This window comes from Acartia tonsa, chromosome 9 (genome assembly GCF_053477335.1).
Source record: "Acartia tonsa isolate MP-2025a chromosome 9, ASM5347733v1, whole genome shotgun sequence".
NCBI classification, from domain to species: domain Eukaryota; kingdom Metazoa; phylum Arthropoda; class Copepoda; order Calanoida; family Acartiidae; genus Acartia; species Acartia tonsa.
In genome coordinates, this window is record NC_137268.1 from 34,932,103 (window position 1) to 34,959,596 (window position 27,494).

The following is a 27,494-nucleotide window of genomic DNA, read 5'->3' on the forward strand; positions in this document are numbered from 1 at the left end:
TTTTCAACAAATTTTACTTACAATTTTGCTTCGACTCTTATATATTCTGATTATTCAGTTCTAAAACTATACAAGTGTTAATGTCTGTTTTTCCTACCGTTTCAGTGCTTCGCTTTTATGGATGTTGTCATCCTTGTTTTATATAATATACAACCATTCCTTGCATATTTTTTAAATTTTTGTTTTTAATTGTTTGTCTCATGTAGATTTGATCTTTTCCAAAGAGAGGTTATTCCATAATTTGGGTAGGTCCGTCCGTAACTGATAGCTCACAAACGTTAATTTGGGCATGTTATAATTGTCTTATTGATTTCAAACTTAGCATGGTAAATCTTATAATAGTTAGGTACGATTTATAAAGCACTCGACAATCCTTACCATAATTTCCGTACGCCTATTTAAAACATGTTTATTTTACATACAATTTTGTTTAGACTTATATATTTATTATCTTCTATCTACAAGTGTTAATGTTCGTTTGTCCTACCATTTAAGAACTTCTTTTTTTATGGATGTTATAATCCTTTTTGTATTTGTGTCCAGTGAAAGAGAAGATATGTTTTCTAAATTGATGTGAAGTTTTACATGGATTTTCCATTCTTTTATTAGAAGATTTTTATTATATTTTGTCTCAAGTATATTTTTTTCTATAATTATAAATCTGTAAATAAATGGTCTAACCATTTAATTTAGTGATATAAATTTTCAACTTCTTGGTAAAATTTATTTATCTATTGATTTTAATAATTTTAGATTTAAGAAACTTATCAATACAAAAAAACACACATTTTCTCACTCCCTCAAAAAATAAAATATTTCCTTAGGGTTTAATTTTTGAAATTTTCAACCATCCTAATTTTTGCTGAATGTGTTAGATATCAAATAGGTTTAAAATGCAATGTTTCTCATAAATGCAAGGGGAACTTTTCTCCAAACTATCAAAACATATCAAAAAGTCTACACGATTACATGCTAAATCAGACAACTATTTCGAATTTTTTTTTATATCAGCTTATACCAACAACGAAATTAATAAGAAAAAAAACCTACTTTAAGCTTTCATTGGGGGGGGGGGGGACACACATAGTAGAATTGACGACCTTTTTATCCGCCCTCCAAATATTATTTTAGATTTATTTCTCTTGTTGACTATACCTTATTCCTGCTTATATAAAGTTTTTTGTAATTCTATCCATTACTGGTGGGGAAACACACAACATAGGTAAAGCGAAGATGACAAACTGACATCATATTTCTATGATTTGCAGGTATTTAAGGTTTAATTATTTATTGTTTTTTTTTAATTTTTATGTATACAGAAAGTATAAAGTTTAACAATATTTCCAAGAATGACATATTAACAATAGAACAACAATGGTAAAATTGGAATAGCTTCACCTGAAAAATAAAAAGAACATACAAATAATCCAATGACAACAATATTCACAAAAATATCATATAATATACAATATATGGATAATGGATTTGCAGGTATTGTGAATAAATTACAAATTTTCAAAGTTTTCTTAGATTACCTATTTACAAACAAGTGAGTAATGCTTTTAGATTTTAAAACAAAAGTATTATGTCGTTCTCAATCAATGGGGCATTAGACATATACATACAAGATGTAGAGTTGCTGTGCTTATCTAAACAAAAAAATAAAATGGTTTGGTACAGAATTCCTCGCGAAAATGTTTTGTGTGGAAAGTCTCATGGTTGCAGGGATAGGACAATGGATCTGATAAATAAAACTTCTACTATTTCTTACATTATGTCTTTGACAACTATAAAATATTTGGAGGATTTTGATTAAATTTATTTTCATTGTCCTCTCTCCCTCCCTGGGTAAGTATCCTAATTTGTTGAAGAGATTTTATAAATGGGCGAGAACATTATTTAAATGGTTATCCACGGATCCAAAGGGATATGACAATGGACGATAAATTGATGTATATACCCTTTTATGTTAAACATATTTACCCCTTATGTAGATTAAAATTATAAGTTCAAGTTTTGGTATGGCTAGTTTAAACAAACCAATCATGATTTAATGAAAGTATCTAATTTTTAAAAGCCAACCAATGAGAGAACCCGTTTATAAAACTTTGGATACCAATGTAATTTACAGTAGGTACAATGTCACTTTTATCCCTGTGGCTATCAGAGTTTCATGGAAAGAACGCCCATAAACAAGAGTATATTTTACAGGGAGCACTAGAAAGATTATCATAAACATTATTGGATTTTTTCATTGGAGGATTGTTTTCCTACAATATTTTTCAGTTCGAAGACTTTTTCTCTCAATGTTTTCGAAAACATTGAAAAAAATACATTGAGAAACAACATTGAAAAACATTGAAAACCTGTCTTCACGGGAATCGCTAAAACCTTCTAGTGCTTAAAATAATGTTAATTTTTCCACTACTAAATAAAGCATTGTTATTCATGTTTTAGTTATTTGTTGAAACATTACCTTAATGTCAATGAATTATTAAACAATAATAAAACAACAGCATTTAGCCAGGCAATATCAATTATCATTTTCATGTAAAATATTATTGTGTTATGAATTGATAAAATCTTTTAAAAGGCAACAAAAAGAATAAAATCAGTATTTTCTTGTCCAGAAAAGAGCTGTGCCAATCATAACTATCTTTGTACTTGTTAAGTCAATTATCAGGTTGTTAAAAAAGAAACCTTTCAAATTTCTAAAATAGATTAATTTTTATGAATAGCTTCTTTAGTGAATGGACTTAAATAATTATTTTCAAAAGGTTTATTTTTAATTTGAAATTTTGAGAAAAACAAGGATGATAACATCCATAAAAGCAGGCTCATCAAATTTTCTTTTTAGCGAGAATTTAATGGAAAGGAAGAACAGGTCCAAATATCAGAGAGAGGGGACAATGGACTGTTCATTACACTAGTCCCCAAAGTTTTATAATAACGTTTTCTTATACGTTGTCTTAACAACTTTGGTGACTTTAGTGAATTTTCATTAGTTGATACATTGAGTGTAAAAACGTTTCAACCACTAATTTTAATCTACAGAATTTTTTTTGTGTAAAATATTTGGGGATGTACACTAATTTTCGGCCATTTTCTTATCCCTTTCGATACCTGTACAGTGTACATTGTACAAACCATAATATAGAAAAGCAACGATCTTCAATAGAATAAATTTTTTATTCTTACGGAATATTAATTTATTCTTTTGAAGAATTTACAAAAGAAAATTAGGATTAGAGTTGAAATTTGAAATCCCATATGATTTATTAAACAACTTTTTATTTGCAGGTCCGTTGTCCAACATACTTATATGATAGTAAGAGGATGTCTGTCTGTGTGTGTGTCTTCATTGCTGAACCGATATGGTTCTCATCTAAAGGTTTAAAACTAAATTTTGAAAGGGGTACCTCAACCCTCCACAAAGAAATCGCCTTTGGAACTCACTCCCCTTCTATTTTAATAAATACAATTGTCTGAAGATGGTCAACTTACACCCCATACGCATTCCCTTAAGTTTTAACAGGGGCGTGACCGCTAGTTTTAAATGGTGTAAATCATTTAGAAAATAGTCAACGGGGGGGGAGGGAGGGGAGGGATGTTCTAATATAAATAAGGAGGTCAATTTTTCTGTGTTAGGAAAATGGTAAAGAATTAATCAAAAATTCATCTAATTTTTATTCAAGGTATTTGAATAAGAATTTTGTAAAAATTCTATTCAGAATAATGCTGGGAGGGAGGGGTCATTGTACTCAAACCCAGTACTTATTGGTTGACTTAAAAAATTTGGGTACTTTTATTAGACCTTGGTTGGTCCAATCGTAAGGTCAATCTTTTTAATCTATTGAATGAGTAAATTTATTTATCATCATTTGGGATGTATATCAATTTATCAACCATTGTCTTATCCCTTAAGATCCCTGGAAAGATATGTCCACTATTGTGTGTGTGTGTGTGTGTGTATGTGTGTATGGCCTTTGTTGAAAATCTTATTAGAAAGAAGGAAAAGTATCTTAAACGGGATTAGTTGTTTTTCGCATCGTATTACAGAAAGATTTCCGCCGGTAATAAAATTAAAAAGAGATTTCATGCAGCTTGGTTAGCCCCGAGAGGCCAACCCCCCCCCCAAAAAAAATAATAAAAAGCTTGGACGTCCTTGTCTTAATTTGTAACCCAATTACTTATTTATACTCTGTTTTGGAGGATTTCTCAAATATTTTATTTAGTTTTTGTTTTGTTTGTTGGAAGTTTATCAGTTGGATGGACGGAAAGATGGACAGTAAAATGTTTTTGTGGCAAACTTTACACATATCTTTTTCTCAGGAATAAAATGATCATTTAAAGTAAAAAAAGTTTTGGGTATAGTACCTTTCGTGGCAAGGCCTATTAAGGGGCGTTTCGTCGTATTTTCACAGTAATTTTTGATAGGTTATGTAAGGTTAGGTGATTGCCCCGAGGAGTTTGGCAATTGGCCCCGCAGTGTTAGAGCCCAACGCAGGGGGCTAAAAATAGGAGAAAATCTACTCTGAAAATGCGACAAAAAAAAAATTGACGTCATATAGGTCTACCATTTGTCAATCAAAATGTATACTGGCCTGCCATTGGAAAATTAGTCTGTGTATCTGCCTATCATTGGTCATTTATATAATCATATTTTAAGGTTCTATATAGAGCATCATAAATTGCGTATGTCATTTTGAATCAGTATTTTATTTTAACCTTTTCAGAACAATTTATCCTTTACAATTATTTTTTGGAGTGTAAATTCCAACATGTTGGAAGCGATCACTATAATAAAGATTTAAAATAAAAGTATGACTGTCTCAATTGACTAGGTTCTCTTTTATGGATGCGTATTTTAATATTTTAAATCATGCCCTACTTTTTTATGAACATAAAAATTTATTATTTATGGTTGTCAATTCTCATTTATCCCTGAACTCATGGAAAACTTTGTTTCTAAATTACTTTTGTGTGTCATGAACGGTCCTTTTATATTTTATAAACATTTACACATATATAAATATAATTTTGGAAGGTTTTTCTGCACAAAAAAACTATATTTTAAAAATGTTCCTTATTATTATTTTTCTGTTATGCTACTTTTTTCAGTAAAACTTTTCTACATATATGTTAGGTCCATTATTCCAGATATCTTAACATACAAAGCCTTTCTATCTTTAATTATCAAAAGTTTTGTTGAGTTCAAACTTACATTAAATACTCAACAAATAAAAAAAATACATATTTCTTATAATCCGTAAGGGAGGGGAGATGTGGCTGTAAATTACACTAGTACCCAAAGTTTTATTACAACTTTAGTTGACTCAAAAATCGAATTTTGATTGGTTGGTTTTTATTTTTTAGAAAAGGTCATTTCACTATTCATCATTTTGGATGTATATCGATTTCTTGTCCATTGTCTTATACCTGCTAATAATATTATTATAATCAAAAATAAAAGATTATTTACTTCTTGCATCGTATTATAAACAGCTTTCCACGGATATAAAATGTAATAATGTACATTTTTTTATTCGTAGAAAACTGGTTATAATACGATGCTAGACATAATTTTTCAGTAATGCTGAGAACCGGTTCTAATCCACCGGATTAGTATCGGTTTCGAATGAATACGAGAATAGTTATTTCTCGTATCGTATTATAAACGGCTTTCCGCGGATATAGAATGTACAATTATAAGATTAAAACTAGTTTTTTAGCCCCGTGGTGCCGAAGGCACCGGCTAAAAAAACTGGTTTTAATCTTATGACTGTACATTTCTATATTCGTAGAAAACTGGATATAATACGATGCTAGACATAGTTTTTTCGTATGGATGAGAACCGGTTCCTATCCACCGGATTCGAATGAATACGAGAAAATAAATTCTAATATGAATAATTTATATTAAAATAAATGTATTAATTCAGACGTTCTATGTAATATGTATGTAAAGTTGAACTCTAGATATAGACAGTGAGGAAACAAAGTGTTCATACATTTAAACAAAGATCATTACGTCTAATAGTAGCAAAGCTGTTTAAAATTATAAATAACATATAATATGAGCTCATACATTATATATACACACTAGCGGCTACTCCCCTAGAGGCCTATAAGTATATAGTTACTTGATGGGGGGATGGAGTCGACCCTTTACTTTTTTTAAATTATAGTTAAAGAAAATTTTATAAAAGTTTTTTTGGAAGAACATTTTTTTCTAGGAGCGATTTCTATTTGGAGGGTGGTGGTATCCTCCCAATGAATAGTTATTCAACACTAAAGGGAGAAAGGGTTTAATAACTGTATCTTCCCATCGCAACCGGCTTGTGCAACCTTTATTTATTGAAAATCAACGAATGGTATCGCTTATATTAGCACAGCCAAGTAGCAGAAAAAAAGTTAGAAGCAGACGAAAGAGGTCCTTGAAATATAAAGGGAGGTAGTTGTCTATATATACATCTACACTATAGATCTGTTTTATAAACCTTCCCGGGACTTTTGAGAAGCTACTCTTGTTTCAGGCCACCTTAAAATGGGAAGCTTTGTACAAAACAAGCTTTGGAATGTTAGGTTTCAATGTGAGAAAGGTAATTTTGTGTATTATCATTGGGAATGTACATTAATTTGTCGGCCATTGTCGTATCGCTGTAGATCCTTGGATTGCAATGCTATATGTTTGTAGTTTTAAAGTCCAACCCTATGAATGAAGTATGATGATTATGATGATAAGTTTAGTTGGAAAAGCAAACAAAACAACTTTAAACCACACACACACACACACACAGATACACACACACATATATGTACCCACAAACATAGATAGGAAGGAAATGAATCACCTAAAAGAAATGATAGTTGCGTATCTTAATACGTTTGCAATTAATTTTTTAACTATTGCTTCTGTACTTTTTTTAGAAAAGTATAAACCAGAAGAAATTTTGTAGTTGTTTACCAAAAATACAAAAATGTGAATAGCTTTTTCTTAGCTACTAAAAATTATATTTGAATATGCAGTGGACTATCAATAGGAACCTTTCAAAAAAGAGAACAGTTAGAATTTGTATTTATTTGATTAAAAAAAATTCGTTGAATTTTAGGATGTTCTTTAAATAAGATGCACCATGTGTACAAAAAAGACATTTAGCAGTACACTTTCTCTGGAGTTTATACGGGTAAAAATACAAAATTTTACTGTTATTTTTTTTTATTTTTCAAACTATTCCTCAGAGTCAGGAAAAAGGGGATGTGATTCTAACAAACAATTCTAAGTGAAAATTTCTCCTCAACTCTCTTCCCTTTTTTCTCCCCTTCTTATCCACTTCCCTTTAGTTACAAAAAAAGTTTTACTCCAACTTTTCTCCAATAAAATATTTGATTGGAATTAATTGGCTGAATAGCAGCCCCTGACCATTCCTATTTAAAACATTTCACTTTCGTATAAAAAATTTCATGTTTTATATTGCAAAGTCGTATTTTTACTTTAAATTATATCTTTACATTTAACCTATAAACTAAAAATTAATAAACTTTTGATCAAATATTGCACACAAACTGTTAAAAGGAACAATAATAATGCTAAAACTTTGTACACTACATCAAATGCAAACAATTAAACCTTTGAACCTTGAAAAGTTATTTCCATCAAACATACTTAAGTTTCTGATACTGGCACACCTTTTAACATTCACCAGAGATAAAGGATAGTTATGTAATCATTAAAGATTTTTAATATGCCTAAAATGACGTCATACTGGCCTACCTTTGGTCAATTAAAATGTATACTGGCCTTCCATTGATAATTGACCTATCATTGGTCATTTGTATAACAGATCTACAGTAACGTGTATATACATAGTACATACAGATAACTACCTCCCACCCCTTTTTCAATGACCTATCGTCTGCTAGCAAATTATTTCTGCTACTTGACAGTGTTAATATTCCCATTACCATTGGTTGATTTTCAAAGACCCAATTGTGAGTCGGCACAGGGTAATTGCGATAAAAAAATACAGTTATTTAACCCTTTCTCCCTCTAGTGTTTTACTTTAATATTGTAGTATATGGTGACATTTTTATAGGCACTTTTAAGAGCTTCTAATAATTTTCTGATTGTAGAAACCCTTCAAGGATGTATAAGGTGCTCTCCTGAAAAGTAAGATCTTAAAACAGCCCTTTTCTCATTCTATAATAGAAATGAGGTTGCAGGAGATTTTTTCATACTTGCAGTGCTCAAACGTAGCGTGAGTACCCAATAGCCAATATAACCTAATTTAAGATGGGAGTATTTTAGAGTTATTTGCTTTTGTGCATTTTAATCTTACGCACATTCTCAGTTATCTATATGGTTGGGCGCGGGGGGGGGGGGTGGTATTATTACTTTAGGTTAGGTTAGATTATATTTAGTAATGGGTACCCCATAGGTTTAGTATATGACATTGCAAGTTCAACAAAGTATAAATAATTTATTAATGTTCCCCAATTCCTGAGTTGAAATGTTTACAATAGCTTTAAAGTATTTAATGTTGATGGGTTAACTATACAAATATCTCAGGAATAAAAGTATTTTATCGTATTTATTAGAAACCGATTGATATCCGGTGATTTAGAACCGGTTCTCATCCATACGAGAAAAAAAGCATGTCTAACATCGTATTATATCCAGTTTTTACAATTATAAAAATGTTTAGGAATAAAACAAGTTTTTTATAGCCCGTGCCTTTGGCATCTCGGGGGTATAAAAATACTGGTTTTAATCTTATAATTGTACATTTTATATCCGCGGAAAGCTGTTTACAATGTGATGCGAGAAATAACTATTCTTTGACCAAAGGTGAGTAAATTTTAAAAGATAAAAAGTGTGCAATTCTAATCTAGTTACAAAAAAACCTATTAAAATTTAATTTCTAATGCCTTATACCTTACTTCTGAGTTAAAAGAGTAGGATAAAACTTTCTCTTTTACTTAATCACCTTTTTAACTATAAACATTACAAACTATACATATATAGTGTGGGAGGGGGAACCTCTAATACTCACTTATGAATATTTAGGAGCAATAATAGGCAACTTTTTAGCTAGAAATAGAATGGGAAAATTTATTTAAAACTAATGATATAAAGTTATAAACTAAATAAAGACTTAATAACCATAAAATTTATATTAAAGCTTAGTTTAAAGGCCAGGAAACTATTTTTTTATCATATATCTCAACAAACTGTAAATTTTTATAAAACTTGTTCCTTACCCTGTTTAGAAAAGTTAAACAAAAGAAAACAATTGTTTAAAGAGTTTAAAAGGGTATTAAAGGTTGTCAGGAATCTAAAGGGATAAGACAATCTGACAATGGCCGATAAATCAATGTATATCACCAATGATGATACACAAAACTGCCCCTTTTGTAGATTAAAACTAATTGTTGAAACGTTTGAACACTCAACTGAATGAATCAACCAATCAAAATTCAAAAGTCCCCAACGAATTAGTTGTTAAACCAACGAATTAGAAAACGTTGTTATAAAACTTTGGGGATTAGTTTAATAAACTGCCTATTTTCCCCTCTATCTCTGAAAGGTTGTAATCTATAATGCAAAGTAGAACGATGTCTGTCTGTTTGTTTGTCTGTCTGTTTGTCTGTCTGTTTGTTTGTCTGTCTGTTTGTTTGTAGCGAAGGATCTCGCTAACTGCTTAACCGTTCGGGTTCTCCTTTACAGAGTAGCTTCTCATAGGTCTCGGGAAGATTCTAGACCCCCCCCCCAAAAAAAAAATTTATTTTTACAACTAAAATTAAAATAGTGGGGTCGACTTCCCCCCCCCCCCAAATTTTTTTTTTTTTTAAATTTTTCTTTAAAACAAACTGATTTAAATCTTATTTTTCACTTAAATATCCACGTTAAGCTGTCTACAATACGATGCTATAAATACTTATTCTTATATTTTGCATTATCAAAGAAAAAAATCTTGAAAATGTCTAAAATTCAACATTTGTCTTTTTCCGTTAACTGCCTGTTACAAACTGTAAAGTTTTGGCAGGTATTAAAAATAGTTTTCAAGTATTTGTATTGGTATGTAGCTGTACATACATACATTATTACATATACTACTATTTCATACCAAAAAGTTATACTAAAGCAGATGCTTAATCAGAAGAATTATTTACCAATTAAATATTATTTATAAAACTTTGGGGACCCAAACATTTTATGGTCCAAAGTTTTTCCTAGCAACCAACTAAAATTTGTAACTAAAAGGGAGTTAGGGGATATTATAAATTGTATACTAGTACTCAAAGTTTTACAAAACTTTCTTATTGCTGGGCTCAAAAACTTTGGGTACATTAATTAAATCTTGGTTTTACCAACCTTTAGTGTTCAAACTTTTCCACTAATAAATTTAATTAACAGAGGTGGGTTCTTAAAAAAAAATTTGCCCCACTAATCGCTTAGTGGGGCAAAATTGTTTTCGTAAAAAATCCACCAAAGTCACAATAAAAATCTATGAAAATTAAACAAAATCATAGAAGGGTTATTAACATAAGATTTTATTTATTTTTTGTAGATTTTTTATGTGATTTTGGAGGATTTTTCACGAAAACAACTTTGCCCCACTAAGCGATTAGTGGGGCAATTTTTTTAAAAGAATCAACCTCAGATCTATAGTATAAATGTATATACAGACAACTACCTCCCTTCATTTTTCAACGACATTTTTCAACTACTTCTAAATTATTTTCTGCTACTTGACTTTGTTAATATTAGCTACACCATTGGTTGATTTTCAATGACCCAATAGAAAGGTTGCACAAGGTGATAGGAGATACAGTTATTTAACCATTTCATTCTCTATATAGTGTTTTATTTAATTAGAAGCTTTAATTTTTTTATCATAATTATGTGAGTATTTTAGTTTAAGGTTAATTTTCTTAGGATCCTAGAGCTCAAGTCACTAATTATAATTTTCTTTTAAAAGATTTAAAATTAATTATTTCCCATGTGCATTTATGTTTGGGAAAATAATTTAAGGAAAACATTGATAAAATTCAGCATTGGTTAAAAATATGAAGGGTAGATTCATGTTTTTTTAGTGGTTTGCACCAGGGATCTAAAGGGTTAAGGTAATGGCCGATAGATAATGTACATTCCCAATGATGATAAACAAAATGACCTCTTCTGTAGATTTCAATTAGTGATAAATCAACCAATCAAAATTCCATAAAAGTCATTAAAGATGTTATGACAACTAATATGTAAACGTTTTTATAAAACTTTGGGGACTAATATGTAATAAACAGCCCAATGTCCCCTCCCTCACTAGCTTTGTACTCTCAAAAGGCCTTATCTTGGTTTGTCAAAACATTTTAAAATCATTCATTGAATAGATATAGAGTATTAATATTTATAGATGTATTATACCTCCCAAGGATTTGTTGTCCCTTATTAGTTACTAGCGGCTGCACCCCTAGAGGCTTTTAGGTGTTCTTGAGGCTTGAGTTCGATCCCTCCCCCATTTTTTGTTTTAATTTCAAAAGAAAAAGAAAGAAAAAATTATGAAGGTGGTTCCCTTAAAATAGATATAAATCTTCCCAGGACCTATGAGAAGTTACACTGTAAAGAAGAACCCTATCGGTTCAATGGTTAGCGAGATCCTTGGCTACGGACAAAAATACCTAACTACTTTATATTATAGGACTAGCGGCTAGTGAAACTTTTTCTCGATTATTTTGTGATTTCTCTTGGGAGGGTAGTGGTACCCTCCCCCAAAACAGTCATAAACCTTCCTGGGACTTATGAGAAGCAACCCTTATAAGGAGAACCCGATCGTTTCAGTGGCTAGCGAGATCTTTCGGTACAAACATACAAACACACACAGACATCCTGTTACTTAATTATAAGGATGGTAAAATAGCAATAAAGAAAACTGATTTAAACAAAAATTATTATCATTTTCTTTGATAACAATTACAGTAAGCATGTTACTATCCAATGCTTTTTTTCACAACTATGAAAAAATTGTAGGGCAAAGTGTTTCCTAAAAATTAATGAGTCGAGCATAAAAACCCATCCCCTTACTTAAAGTCAAATAAAAGATAAAGCAAGAGGGGATTGGGTGAAGTCAGTTTTTCATTTGTTTATGACTTTAGTTACGGTTAGGTTAGTTTATATTGGGTACCGCAGATTTTGGCTTCGCAGTATTTTTTGACAATGTTGCGAAGGGTAATTCTGGTATAGGCCAACCGCCGCTCTTTAGACCGATTTTTGACCAACTTCTAGTTGCGAGATCTTAATGGGACCAAGACAGGCATCATCCTCATTGCCATATCATTCATTAGCAATCAGAATATCTGGAAAAAGTTTTTTGGAGGTAGAAGAAAAAAATTGACCAGAATAACCCTACGCTACCCTACTGTTCTTTATTTCCAAATTATTGTTAGCTTTTTTTCATTGTTAAAACCTTTTTTGGGATATTAAGGATAATCTAGAAAATATGCAATCTAATTGTATTAATCTATTGTGAGTTCCTGAATCCTGTTTAGAATGATGATTGGCAAAATTTGTTAAATCCACATCCATCCTTTCAATAAACCAGGGATACAGGGATGTGATAATGGATAATAAATTGAGTTCTAATTCTCAATTCTTTAGAGTAATATTACAGGGATCTAAAGGGATAAGACAATGACTGATAAATTGATGTACATCCCCAATGATGGTACACAAAATTACCCCTTCTGTAGCGTTAAATTTATTTGTGGAAGCGTTTGAACACTCAAATTAATAAACCAACCAATCAAAAGTCCCCATAGTTGATAGGCCAACGAATAAGAAAACGTTATTATAAAATTTCGGGAACTATTGTGATAAACAGTCCATTCTCCCCTCTCTCTCTGCTAATATCATGCATACCTAGTATTTATGAAAGAATGGGGCTTAGATTAATTTATCTGCCATTGTCTTCTACCTCCCTGAAACAAACACAACATTAAACATCAAAGGGTCCGTATTGACATGCAAATTCAGTAAACTATAACATAGATTAACATAGATGAGCTTTAAAGGGGCTTATTATATTTTCATCTTTATCAATATATGGCTTAACAGCACTTTATCTAAAACCATTGGCGATATCCCATAATTCGCCTTTAAACTTTAAACGGACTTTTTTAAGACAAAAAAACGTATTTTAAAGCTCATTTTCGCAATCATTTTTTAGATTGAAAATATAAAGTTGGTTTGAAAAACTGTTATAACCCATCAAAAAACGAAGCTCTTTATAGTGCCTATAAAAAAAGACGTCATTCAATTCAAATGAACAATGATAGGCCAATACACAGACTAAATTACCAATGGCAGGCCGGTATACATTTTAATTGACCAATGGTAGGTCAGTATTACGTCATTTTTATAGGCTTTCTAAAAAGCTTGCCATTATTTAAAACTTTGTTAAACTTCGGTGTCTAGAATTCTAAATTAACAAGGATAAAAAGGGATATGACAAAAGACGATATTAGATTTACTCCCAAATTATGATACACAAAAAATAAACACCTACATATCAACTTTACTATACCTTATTCTATCCATCTACCAATACATTTCAGTGTATTTCATGAATTCATGAAGTTGTCAGGTTTGAGAAATGCAATTGGAAATTGTATTAAAATTGGCCTTGGAAGTAAACATTCAAGTTGGGAATTTGAGTTGAAATTTTCGATTATCTTTTGTTTAACTTTATTAATTTAATGGCTTGAAAGGTCATAATGATAGTTTTTAGGATATAAAATATTCCTTACCATGTATAAATGTATAGCGTGTATAAAAATGCCTTAATATTTTTTTTTAAAAAAGAGCTAGAAACACGCCTTAGATAATTTTAAATTTTTTACATAGATTTTTTTGTATGATTAGTAAGATATATGTATATATTTTTCATGTCTCTTTAAGAATCATTAGAATTACTCCCTTACAATTGTAGGGCAATCTGACAATTAATTTTCGTGATCTTATTTACAGAAAGAAAATAAAGCGACCAAAGGAGCTCAATTTAAGCAAGGTTGTTATTGTAGGACGTCCTCACTTTATCAGGCTTGTAGAATAGCTTCGCTCCTCCAGCTCTACCCTATTTTCTCTTTAATCACCTCCCACTAGGGGCGGAGCCATTGTGTATAGATAAATATATTATGTTGTGCAGCTGTATAGCTAATTGTTAATTTTAATTATTTATTATATTATGTTCAAGTGATTATTGTAGCTAGTGGCCCCAACCTTTTTCAGGATGGGGCCAACTTTGTATAAAACCATTTTGATTATGCTTTATTTAGTACTTCAATTACATTTGCTTATATTTGTACCTAATCCATGTATTATCCTATATTGTTTTAAATATCTAGTAATCTGACTGCTTTTAAAGAATAAACCTCAACTGAATCATGTGTTTATTCATGGTAATGCTCAGATCACCGAAACTGATCTATAATTAGTAAAGGTACGCCCGTCTGTCTGCATCGCTTGTTGTTACCAACCTCCGAGGCTGAATGGGGCCATACTCCCACATTATTGTTTAATGTGCATTTAAAGCTAACAGCAGTTGCAAATTGCAGGCAAATGTCAACATTGAAACATAAACATACCATTCTTAACTTATTAGTCAAAAATTCGGATCTTGAACAAAGTAGCCTCCGGACAAAGAAGCCTCTAGGACAAAGTAGCCTCAGACAAAGTAGCCTCCTAAGGAAAATAGCCTCAGAAGAGGTTCTACATGTATCATTATTTCTTCATAATATCAAACTAGCGGCTGCGACCATAGTATCTAGATGAGGAAGAGCGGTAAAATATCCTTAAGATATCCTGGGACCTATGTGAAGCTTCCCTTACTACTTTATAGAATAATGATATTGTTAATTTTTTTATCAGTTAAAGTACTGTGACTGTATTATGAAAGAATGACTTTAGAAACTTGTCTTGCAGTGTATTAAAAGGGCAAGCACCTCATCGCCTTTGAAGTGCATCATAGCAAAAGTGATGCTCATGCTTGGTAAAAAAATATAAAAATTAAGAAAAAGAATCAATTAATAAAACTATTTGAATACATTAAAACTATCTCTAATAGCAGCCAAGTAAATTGTATTTTGCATCACTTTCAAACTGTAATAGAGGCATGTATTTAAAAAGTTGTAAAAATATTTAAGTTATTTTGAAGCCATACTATACTACTAACACAGTACAGCAGAGGTTAGGTTTAATTTTCACCTATCAACTTTGCAACTCATATTTTCACTTTTTTCCCTTTGAAAACAATTTAATAATAGTATCGAAAAAAATCAATTTTTTCCAGTTTCTTCAAAATCATTTTTTTGGTTAATTTACTTTGATAACTTTATCTTAGAGGAAAAGCCAAGCAAAGGTTTTTCTCTCCAAATTTGAGAATTAAATTAACTGCGAACCAAAAAAATAGGCAAATCCCAATTTTCAGAATGACAGCTTCATTATTCATTTAAGACGAATTTACTGTAAATATAAAATGTAGATGCATCTTTTTTTACAAGTTTCCATCGTTGATTTTTTATTAATCAGTACCAATGAAGCACAAGATCTCAAAAACAGCATTTTAGGTAAAAACTGGTGAACCAAAAAGATATGCAAATCCAAAACAAATCAATGGAAAAACGATTTTTTTTGCACTTTTCTTCTGTTTTAAAGATTGATTCTGATAAATTAACAATTTTTTAAAGGATTTATGCATTAATTATTACGAAATGTAGTATAAGGTAGAAATTAATGATTTTTTTAAATAAGAAATATTAGAAAAAAAGAAATTCAACCCCTATCACTATAGCGGTCAGCTGCTGACCTTCAGTTTAATGGATGAAGCCTAACACATGTTAAAGATAAAAATTACACTGAAAAGTATATAAAAATGCTTTTTAATGTGTTAAAAAAAAACATTTTAAAATCTTGATTTTGAGGATGATGTCCTTTCAGATGCTCCTATTGATGATGATGGTGAGCCAAATGTTATCTAAGTACATGTCCATTACAACAACTTGTCTATCAACCTATGTACCATTTTTTGTAGTCATAGCAATCTCCAAAGGAGCCTGATGACAAGAAATATAAACATCTTCTAAAAACGACAGTATTTACCTTATGCATTTGAGTAATTAAAATTGCAATTTTTTTCTTTTTTAATACTGCTTGGCTGGAGGCTGCTATGAATACAAAAATTGGACCATAGTTTAATATATAAGTTGTCATCATGGTCATGCACTTTGATAACATTTGGCTCACCATCACTACGCATAGGAGCATCTTAAAGGCCATCATCCTCAAAATTAAGATTTTAATATGGATCTTTTTAACACATTAAAAATCATTTTTGTATACTTTTGGGATTAATTATTATTTTTTATATGTATTTAGCTTCATCCATAAGACTGGAGGTCAGCAACTGTCCTCTAAAGTGATAGAGGTCGAATTTCTTTTTTTCTAATATTTCTTATTTAAAAAAGTCATTAATTTCTACCTTATACAACATTTCATAATAATTAATGCATGAATCCCTTAAAAAATTGTTAATTTATCCAAATCAAATTTAAAAAGAGGAGAATAGTGCAAAAAAATCGTTTTTCCATCGATTTGTTTTGGATTTGCATATCTTTTTGGTTCACCAGTTTTTACCCAAAATGCTGTTTTTGAGATCTTGTGCTTCATTGGTGCTGATTAATAAAAGATTAACGGTGGAAACTTGTAACCAAAAAATGGATCTACATTTTATATTTACAGTAAAATCATCCTAAATGAATATTAAAGCTGCTATTCTGCAAATTCAGATTTGCCTATTTTTTTGGTTCGCAGAAGAAAGATTTAAGTATAGTCCCTTTTATGACAACGCCTCTTAAGGGGCGTTTCGTAGTGTTTTACAGTATATATAGGAGAAATAGGAGAAAAGTTACTGTGAAAGTACGACGAAACGCCCCTTAAGAGGCGTTATCACGAAAGCGACTGTACCCGAAAGGTTTATATTGTTCATTAAATTTTACTAAACAATCTTATACAATTAAATAACACTTATTTCTCCTCCAATTTTTATAAACTACAAGAGATAGATTTTACCACATGTAATACATTAGGAAAAAGATATAAGAGGTTAATTCACAAACAAAATATGAATTTTACATATCTATTCAGATATTAGAATTTCAACTCTTCAGATGTCAATATAAAACTCTAGGGAATATTATTTGAAAGATGTACTTCTAGTACAAGTGTTCAACCCCTGTATTCCTAATTTTACTCCACCTTTACCCACACATTTGCAAATTGTTTTGCAACTTGTGTAAAAGTGATACAATTTTCATCACAAACTTTTAAACTTTAAGGTAGCTCTACTCAAAAACTACAACAAAATTAGCAGCTCATGATGAAAAACGGAGAGACATTGTTTTTTTTGAACCCCACAACTATTCTTAAAAATTGCAAAGCTAAAAAAAGTTCAGTAACAAGCTATACTCAAAAAATGCAAATCTTTAAAAAGTTTATTGACAAAACAGTGGTAATAAGATATTTAAAAGTGCAATCCTAAAAATCTACAACAACAAAAAAAATGTCTAAAATAAAATAGACAAAAAGCATTATTTTAGAACTCTCATAAAAGTTAAAAATTGCTAAAAACTTTGAACCTTAATGGCGACCTAATTGAAAATCTATTAAAATTAAAATAAAAAAAAACTTTAAGCTTGGCAGTTAAACACAAAGTTTACAACTTATTTATTACTTGTTAAAAAAATCCCTTTGTGTAAATTCATTAAAATATATTATAAAAAAGTTATTTAAATAAGATTTAGTTTTAAGGTGCGCCCTTAAAAGATTTAACTTTTATTGAGATTATCTTGAAAGTTTAGACCCCCGAAAAAAAGAAGGAATTTGGTGAAGTTGAAAACTTGACAAAGTTTATTTTCTAATTTGTCAGCATCGTACAAAACAGCAAATAAAACTCATTAAATCCCAAAAATGTCGTTTTGTTTGTCTCTAACTTAATCACTTGTCATGTATTTTTCTAATAGGCAAATATGTTTTCAGTTTTAGGAGGGGTAGGTCAATACCGCAATTAAGAAAAGTTGCATTGGTTCCAGTACCCAAAGTCCAGGACAGCTAAGAACATGAATTTTATATCAATTCCTAGTCCCTATATCCTTTGAAAAGGCGAACTTTCCAGAAAAAAATTGGACTGTGAATTACGTCAATCCATAAAGTTTGATAAAACGTTACTTTATAACTCTAGGTACTTTTACCAAATCTTATCTGGGTTATGCAATTGTTTATTAAATTACACCTCACAAACCTCTTCACTTTTCTTCTAAAAACAAAATTTTCAATCGATCCCACTTTTTTAAAGCCCCGAGAAATCTCTAGGAGCATCGTCGCGAGTATAATATTAAGCAATTTAGCTTTATTGTAAAACATACATCCTAATTTATGTGTTTGTTTACTCATTCTAGTTTTGTCTCTTTTATAGTTTAATTTAAAATTTGTGGTAAGGCTTATATAAGCAAAATTATATGATTAGGGTTAGGACAATGGATGATAACAGATATGTAAATACCTCTTCAATTTCCTTTTTCTTATTTGTAATGATTTTAAATCTAAACTTATTTAATACCTATATTTGCAATTACTATTATAACACAGAAGTTGCTAATTTTAAACATTTACAAAATGGTTTAGTTTATTGCATCAAGATCCATGTCAGAGCTATGTAGGAAATAAACTTCTATCTTATGCTTCAGACAAAAATCTTACTACTAAATATGATCTGTTTGTATACATATTTTAATTAAGTATGCTCCTAAATTAGGTTCTGAGCACTATTAGCAATCTAGCTAATCAATCGGCAAAAAATCTACAGCCTCTAATGAGTTTTGTCATATATTGTTAACCAAATAAAATATCAGAAAACTAAAATACTTAAATCACCAAACAATTAAAAAGACATATTTTTATTAGAAAATCTGCAATCACACAAAGATTTTTAAATATAATTTTTCCACAGATTTAAGACCAAAAAAAAAAATATTAATTGTTTTCCAAAGTTTGTTTGTGGACCATTTGTAGTATGAGTGAAATTTCCAAATTAAGCAGATATCTCTCATTAACATTTAAGCAATAAGAGTTTTAAAATTTGAAATTGGGTGCAGAGCAATGTCAATAAGAGAAATGGCAGATAGTCCAGCCCAGGTTCCTAGGGAACTTCCAATATCAACAATAAAGTTGAACCAATTGTAGTTAGCCTGCTCTGTCAGAACCTTAACTTTTGGATTAAAAGCAAAAGAAACAAATGACCCAGTTCCTTTGATAAGAGGACCTTGATCTTTCATTGTGACTTTAATCTTTTGTTGAATGCAAGGCTTAGGGCACATTTTTTCTGCTTTAGTAGGAATATTTACCATGTATTGTTGTGCATACCTCCTTCTATACTCATTCCATACAAGATCCTGTTTTTCTTTAGCAACAATACCACAATGATCATGATCGGAGAGAAGCGGTGGGATACAACCAAGCTTAGTTTTCAGATCTTGGGTGATGTAATCATCAACACACTTCTCATATGAGTAGTTAGAATTGGAGTTGCAGTTTTCAGTATCTTTGAGTACATGCATTTCAATATCCACAATATAAGAGTCAGCAGAGTCTTGGTCAAGATAGATGACTGCCCCAGACTGAGAGGTTGAATCTACACGGAAGTAACTTTTTGTTAGTTGGTCTGTTAACAAAAAAGTTATTTCTTGTTTAAAGGGTACTTTGCCAGGCAACATGAGCATATCATCCATCAAAGTATAATTTGCCTAATAACAAAACCCATATTTTGGAAAAATAACTGTTTTAATCTCTACGCCAAAACTAAATACAGTATTGTTTACAAATTCTTCAGGAGACTTTACTACAACATTCCTTATCAACTGTTCCCAAGTCATGTTGAGGTGTGCTCCCCAAGTTCCTCCATAAGAATCATTTGCATTTAGGTGACCAAAAACTAGATTATAAGTATGCTGATACCCATGATGAGATACCTTGTTGTCATCATTTTGAATGGAGGGACAAAGATACATCAGTGGTTGCCGAACATCACTCAAGTTAGTTTCAGAAGTTATCATGACCATAGGTGGATTCATTAGCAAACTGAATGCCGTACACGATTGATAGACAAGCATTACAAATGCTACAAACAGCAGGATTAGTCTTACGTATCGTCTCAAATTCATAGCTGATACCTGTGCAGTTTTTGATTGAAAGAGGATTAGTTAGCAGGATTAGTTAGCTACTAGCAATTGAATATAACTAAAATATTTTGTAAGTGTGTACATAAAAGCAAAAAGAAATGCGCAATATATTCATGGGTGAGTCTGAAAAAGTTACATTTTGTCATCCAGATTTGTTTTTGCAAATTTCATATATTATGTCCAATGTCCATCTTCAGTTTGTAGTAAAATTTTAAATGTATTAAATAATTTCTATGGTGTTTGTTGATAAGTTCCCTTGCTTTTGATAAATACTCAAACACTAGATAGGTCAAGGAACAAAAATTCTTATGATTGTTTTTTACTTTTCAAGAATATACAAATTTTTCGGACCCGCTTTATGTAAAAAACTTGGTTTAATTAATGAAAATCCAATTAAGAACAAATAATATGACTTAAAACTATAAAATATAATTTTCAACAAATTTTTCTTTTGATAAAGCAAGCATTATCAATTACGCACCTATTTAACTTTTTTAATGTTATTGTTGTTTTTATTGTTATATAATGGCACAATAGTGATAAATCAAATTACAATCTTCCTGAATTTTAACAATGAACAACTCTGCTGTTGAGAACTTGAGTCTGTCTTGATATCTTATATAGTTTTGGAGATAGGATGGGGTGGGTGACATTTTAGACATATTTTGTGATGAATAATATCTGGAATAATAGAAATAATGCAACTTTTCTTTATTTTCAAATTTTTAAGACTTTGGGGACTAGTGGACTTAATGCTGCTGAATTTGATTTGGTGTTAGCAAACCAAGAAAATAACAAACAAAATTTCTAGCAGACAACAAAACTCATATTGATCAAAATTAATTTGGCTGGTTCTAACAATATTTTTTTCAAAATAATCTTATTTTATGGTTAGAAACTCTATTGTGATATTTCTGTAATAAACTGTTGAAAATCCTCTCATTTCAAGTTGCCCTTTTCTTGTTTTCAGGACTAAGGGGTCAACAAGTTCCAAGGACAATCTTCTATTGATTAATAACAGAATGTTTACTTCATTGTAACATAATATTGTAACCTAATTTCAAAGTAAATACTTTTTTTTCTTTGAATTTTTTCTCATATTTGATTTTCAAAATTAGATGCAAATTTTCTGGATAAATCTGGTTTCATAAATATAAGTGTATTTAACAACTTTTTGCTAAATTTATTATATTATTTATATCGTAACAATAAACAATGATATGTTATATGGCCATTAATGGGATATGGTCTATCTCAAAATATGCAAACTTAATAATGTGCAACATTGTTTAGGGATGATATTAACTGAATTTTGGTAAGGGTCAGTTAGTTTTGGTAGTGCATCCTCAATTGAAATCTAGGTATTCAAGTGAATTTTATGCTCCAAGTATAATCCTTAAGGTCCTGGTCTTCCAGGTATCCATAAATCTAAAGATGGCTCCTGTCACCACAATTTTCTTATTTTGAGACTTTAATTTTTAAACTTTATTAACATAACATTATTAAAATTTCATGAAAATTCTTTCAAAATTTATAAATGTAAAGGTGAAAATTGCAAAATTTCACTTTGACTAACTTATAACCAGCACTGTGGGGCACCAGCACAGAGGAGCACTAGCATTGTGGGATACTAGCATTGTGTGGCACCAGCATTGTGGGGCACCAGCATTATGGGACACTAGCATTGTGGGGCACCAGTACTGTAGGGCAACATCACTGTGGGACACCAGCAATGTAAGACACTAGCACTTTGGGGCATGTCTAAATCTAACCTAATCTAAAACTAGTCATCAATGGTTTGTTTTCCATTATTGTGAAATGAATAATTTCTGGCTTTTAAGAAAAGAATAACCCAAACCCAAATTTGTACAATATCTAAGGTATTAAAAAACTGTTTGCTTAATACTTAATATTATTCCTATTAAAACTGTTAGCAGTGGGAGGTTAAGCATTGATGTAATTTGTTTTCATGTATCGCTTCAAAAATTATTAACATCTTGTGGATTAGAACCGGTTCTCAGCCATACTGAAAAATTATGCCTAGCATGGTATTATCTTATTTTTCAACATTGCATATTAATATTTTTTGAAATTTACACTGCCTTTTGCATTTTGTTCTGGAAATACAATTTACATTTGGCTTTGTTTACAACCTATAAAAAACTTTCAAGTTGAGAAGGTTCATTAGGTAAATGTTATAGTAGAGGCATCTCTATTATTAAGTCATTTAATACCTATATTTGCAATTACTTTTCTTACACAGAAACAGCTAATTTCAAACTTTTACAAAACGGTTTTGTTTATTGCACCAAGAATAAGATCCATGTCAGATAATATATAGGAAATAAACATCGACGGTTGAGCTCGAGTTTTCCAACCATAATTTGTTAAACTCATAGTGCTCCAACAATCTCTCTAAATAATATAAAATATATTAAATTAGTTGTAATTTTATAATTGTTAATGTTTGTTTGTATTGTTCTAAAATAATTTCTAATTAGATATAAAATTATGTTCATAGGCAAAACATGAAAAAATATGCTCTATCATTGCCCCGAATTCGATTAGTTTCCACAGCTCAGTGGGGCATTTATTTAATAACAAAGATGACAACATCAATGAGCAGCGAAGCACAAAAATAGAAAACGGACAAATTATGTTACAGAGCAGATGTTCAGTTGAAAAAGAGAGATGAAATGCAAAAAATAGAAGAAAAACACGAAAAGATTAAAAATAAGGTTTATGTCTCTTGAAGCAAGATCGATAGAGAGGCAGGCAAAACAAAGTAGATGTAAAAATATCATAGAAATCTTCCTTGGAAATCTTAGTCGTTATCTTCGATACTAAGAATTCAGAATACACTTCCAGGCCTATTTTAACAAAATAATATTTTTTTTCAGGGCCTCAATTTCGACCATTTATATTTCAACAATATATTAAACTTTCCCTTATGGCTTCGAAACCGATAAATGTCCGCTGGATTAGAACCGGTTCACAGCCATGCTAAAAATCATTTATTGCATCGTATTACAGACAATTTTGCACAAATATTAGAATAAAAAGCATAAAATTAATGCTGCCAGTTTTGCTAGTCCGAGACGTCGTCCACTTGGTGCTATTAAACTGGTTCCTAATTATTTTAATATCCGCGGAAAGCTGACTATAAAACTATTAATATTTAAAAACTTTATTGCTATTGAACATAATCGTCTTTGTTTGTTTTACTTGTTAGTAATTTTTCTAGCTGCCAGGTGAAGTAATAAACCAAATAAGCAATTAAAATGAAAGCAGTTTTATTACGTTCATGAGTTTCATGAGAAGGAAAATAAATTATATTTTTACATCATTTCAAATTATAGGATTCGCCCCTAGTATCTGTACTCGAAGGGGAGAGTAAAGCAGAAAAATAGACCAATGCGAAGATTTCATAGCTATTATATAATATAGTATACCTGCCCTTCGTTATAAATTTTCAGTTTCTATATGTTGTTTTTAGTGCAAAAGTAAAAAATTATGAGTCGAATCTCCTCTTTACTTCTTTTTCTTTGAGATTTGCTTTCATTCACACTATTATTTTATTGAAAATGTTTGTCTTTGTGTTATCCATATTGCAATAGGCGAAGGCACTAGTTTAAGTTACATAGTACCCAGCTAAATAAAATTACCTTACCTTACCTTAGCTTACTTAATTATACAAAAATACGGAGGATTATTTTCAAGATTTATACAGTGTTCTAACTTTAAAGTTTTATGTAAATACATCATACTAAAGACGTTAAAAATGGTACCTACTGCTGCTATGTAGGAAGAATGCACTGGCAAATAAGATATTATTACCATACACAGTTAGGACCTCCAGACAAAGGTCGTGCAATCAAAGGGCTGATTGTCTGTTTTGATGTTACTTTTATATGTGTGCATTGTGGATAGCTAGTGGATAAAAAAGCCTTGAACCCTCCAAAGTCTACAAAAATAGAATTAAGCTACCCTAAAATGTAAAATTAAATTGATCAAATAGTTGTCCATATTAAAAGGTACAGATTTACAAATATTTGAAAATAATTATGTCGACCATTTTAGAAAGCTGCACACTCATGAGTTTATGTATATGATCTACATAACCCAAACATCAATATTATCGATTTTAGGTTAGGCAACTTCTTACTATACACACACAGCTATACCACTTCGGGCTTACGTCATGTTAAGCTTTATTGTACATTAGGGTGTCCCAAAATATTGAAGAATTTTTAGGGCGGTTTCTTTGCCTATAATTTATAATATCTAATTAAATTTGTTAACTTACTCTGAGACTGGGTGACTGACGGACGGACACTCTGTCGAAAAAGTTACTTTTGGAATTGATTTTTAACCATAAATATTTTTGTGATTTAAAACTGAAGAAAATAAATTTATTAATATATGTCAGTGTTAAGTGGGTTAAAGCAATACCTTAAATTTCATTAAAAAAATCATGAAGCATTTTAAAGTTATACATATTATTTTGTCCATCCTATTATGCACCTGTAAATATATTTCCAGTATGGCCTCGAAACCGATTAATATCCGGTGGATTAAAACCAGTTCTCAGACATACTGAAAATTCATGAACAGCATCGTATTAAAGACAATTTTTAACAAATATTAAAATAAAAATCATAAAATTAATACCAGTTTTTAACGACCTTCAGCCCTTCGGGTCTAACAAAACTGGTTTTAATAATATAAGTTTTCATTTTAATATCCACGGAAAGCTGTCTATAATACGATGCTGTAAATAAATATTCTACTACTGCATGAAACCCAATAAATATACTTTAGTATACAAATTACTCATTTCCTCATATACATATTGGTTCAGTAAAGAATAATATACGTATTTAGTTTTTGCCAAAAAAAACTGCATTAGTTCTTTGTTTGGATTTAGTAAGATCTTGTAAAAACCCGCGACAGTGGCTCAACACGTAGAGCATCCGCTCGTCGTAGGGAAGGTGATAGGTTCGAATATAGGTCCGACACCGCGTCATAATTAAAGACGTTAAAAATGGTTCCTACTGCTACTATGTCAGATGCGCGACGTAAATAGTCAGAATGGGTGGAATGCCTTGGCCCAAAACAGGCGCAGCTCGTTACCATGCACAGTTGGGACTTCTCAGACAAAGGTCGTGCATCTCAGAGAGTTGGTTGTCTGATGGGCGAATGGACGCTTTACACCGCAATCATAAGCGAAGTATGTTTCAAGGTGCGAGAATGGTCTAGTTACCTAGTACCCGAAGCGACACCAAGCCCCCTAGAGTCTACATTCTAAAAAGATCTCGTAAACAGTTCAGTGAAGCCTCGTGATGGTTTTTGGTTGGTTTAATTTTTTTGTGTCCAAACCTTTCTTACCCAAATGTACTATTTTTCAAGGAACATTGGGCTGTTTATTACACTAGACCCCAAAGTTTTATAATATCATTTTCTTATTCGTTGGCTCAACAACTTTTGAGACTTTTGATTGGTTGTTACTTTAAGTTGTGTGTCCAAACGTTTCAACCACTAATTGTAATCTATAGAAAGGATAATTTTATCAACAATAAGGATGCGCATAAATTTATCTGTCATTGTCTTATCCCTTTATATCCCTGGGTGAAACCTACGGGGTCCATACTAGCGTTGTCCTATTCCTGCGGGGCTATCCTGTACCCAATATAACCTAACCTAATCTGACCTAAGGTTACTTTATTTAATATAATTTAGGGATCTACTGCAGTTCACGGTAAAATATTGCTGGTAACGAATATTTCCAAAAATCAATGAATTTTAAAGGCTGCTAGCTGCCAAATGGCTGAACGTACAGATCATACCCGCACACCATTTTAAGCGGCAAAAGAAGGCCTACAAATAATCTGGAATAGGCAAGATCCAATGATGCCAGGGAAAGCTTCACTGAAGAAAAAACGCTTAAAATAGGTCTTTTCGCGCTTTTCTCTGCACTGCGAGATAATTATGCATTATTGATTTATGGCTATTCCAGATTATTTGTAGACCTTCTTATGTTGCTTAAAACAGTATGCGGACATGATCTGTACGTTCAGCCGTTTGGCAGCTAGCAGCCTTTAAAATTCATAGATTTTTGGCAATATTCGTTACCAGCAATATTTTACCGTGAACTGCAGTAGACCCTAATTCATTTCTGTGCTTACTAAGCACTTTGTAGGAAACCGTCAAGATTGGCAAAAAAAAACACCTTTGTTAGAAGCATGATAACGTATGAATGTTTTTTTTTCTACCATTCATGAAAATATGATAAATTACAGGAATATTAGTTTGCAGGAATGTAGGGATATAGGAAAGTAGACAGTGTTTATCTTCTTTTTGTTGTCTGTAGCTTAACTGCTAGCACGATTTTTATGTCTTTTCACACCGCTTGAAAAGCCCCTAGGTACTAGGGGCACAACCGATAGTTTTCTTTATAGTATTATATGCGAAATAATGCCTTTTGTACGCCAATATGTTGGGGTAAAGTTTAAAGTAAAATTAAGGATAAGTTAAGCACTCCTCCTACCCTATTGTTTTCCAAAGCTAATTAACGGAATAAACTTTTTTCTCTATTAACATATCCCTGTTACCCTGGAAAACCAGTTTGGCAAAAATCATTTATTGGTATTCAATATTTAACATAAAAAATTTGTCATTTTTTTATGTGGTATAAAAATCCAATATCTATAAATAATATACATCAAGTAATAAAAAAAAGCTACTTTATAAGTTGCAGCGGATACGCCCCTAGAGGCCTTTAGAGGCACATTAAAGTGATGCCAGGGGGTAGAGATTTTTTCATCCAACGGCGCCTTACCCCAAAAATAGTTGATAATTAGTAGTTTTACCAATAAGAAGCTTTACTGAAAAGAATTCCATTGTAAGAAATTGTGACTTTGATCGCTGGCAAATATTACGGGGGATAAAATGGTTACAGATTGATTTAACCTTCCTGGAAAAACCAGACCACTTCAGTGAATAATTCAGAGAGGGAAGAGACTTTAGGTACCATGATTAAATTTTGATAAGTTGGTTTAAAATAACAGTGTCTTCACTTCAATAATAAAAATCAACAGATTGGTTAATTTTCTTCAACATAATTTAAAGTGTACATTAATTTATCGCCCAAAGTCTTATCCCTTAAAATCCCTGATATAGCTCAATATGTATAAATTCTGGAATTTTCA

General features: G+C 31.0%; 1 protein-coding gene across 6 annotated transcripts in view; it reads left to right on the forward strand.

Moving 5' to 3' along the window:
* The window catches only part of LOC145327655 (protein zer-1 homolog), a 350,140-nt gene that overhangs the window by 3,194 nt on the left and 319,452 nt on the right, over nt 1-27,494 (forward strand). The window lies entirely within an intron of this gene.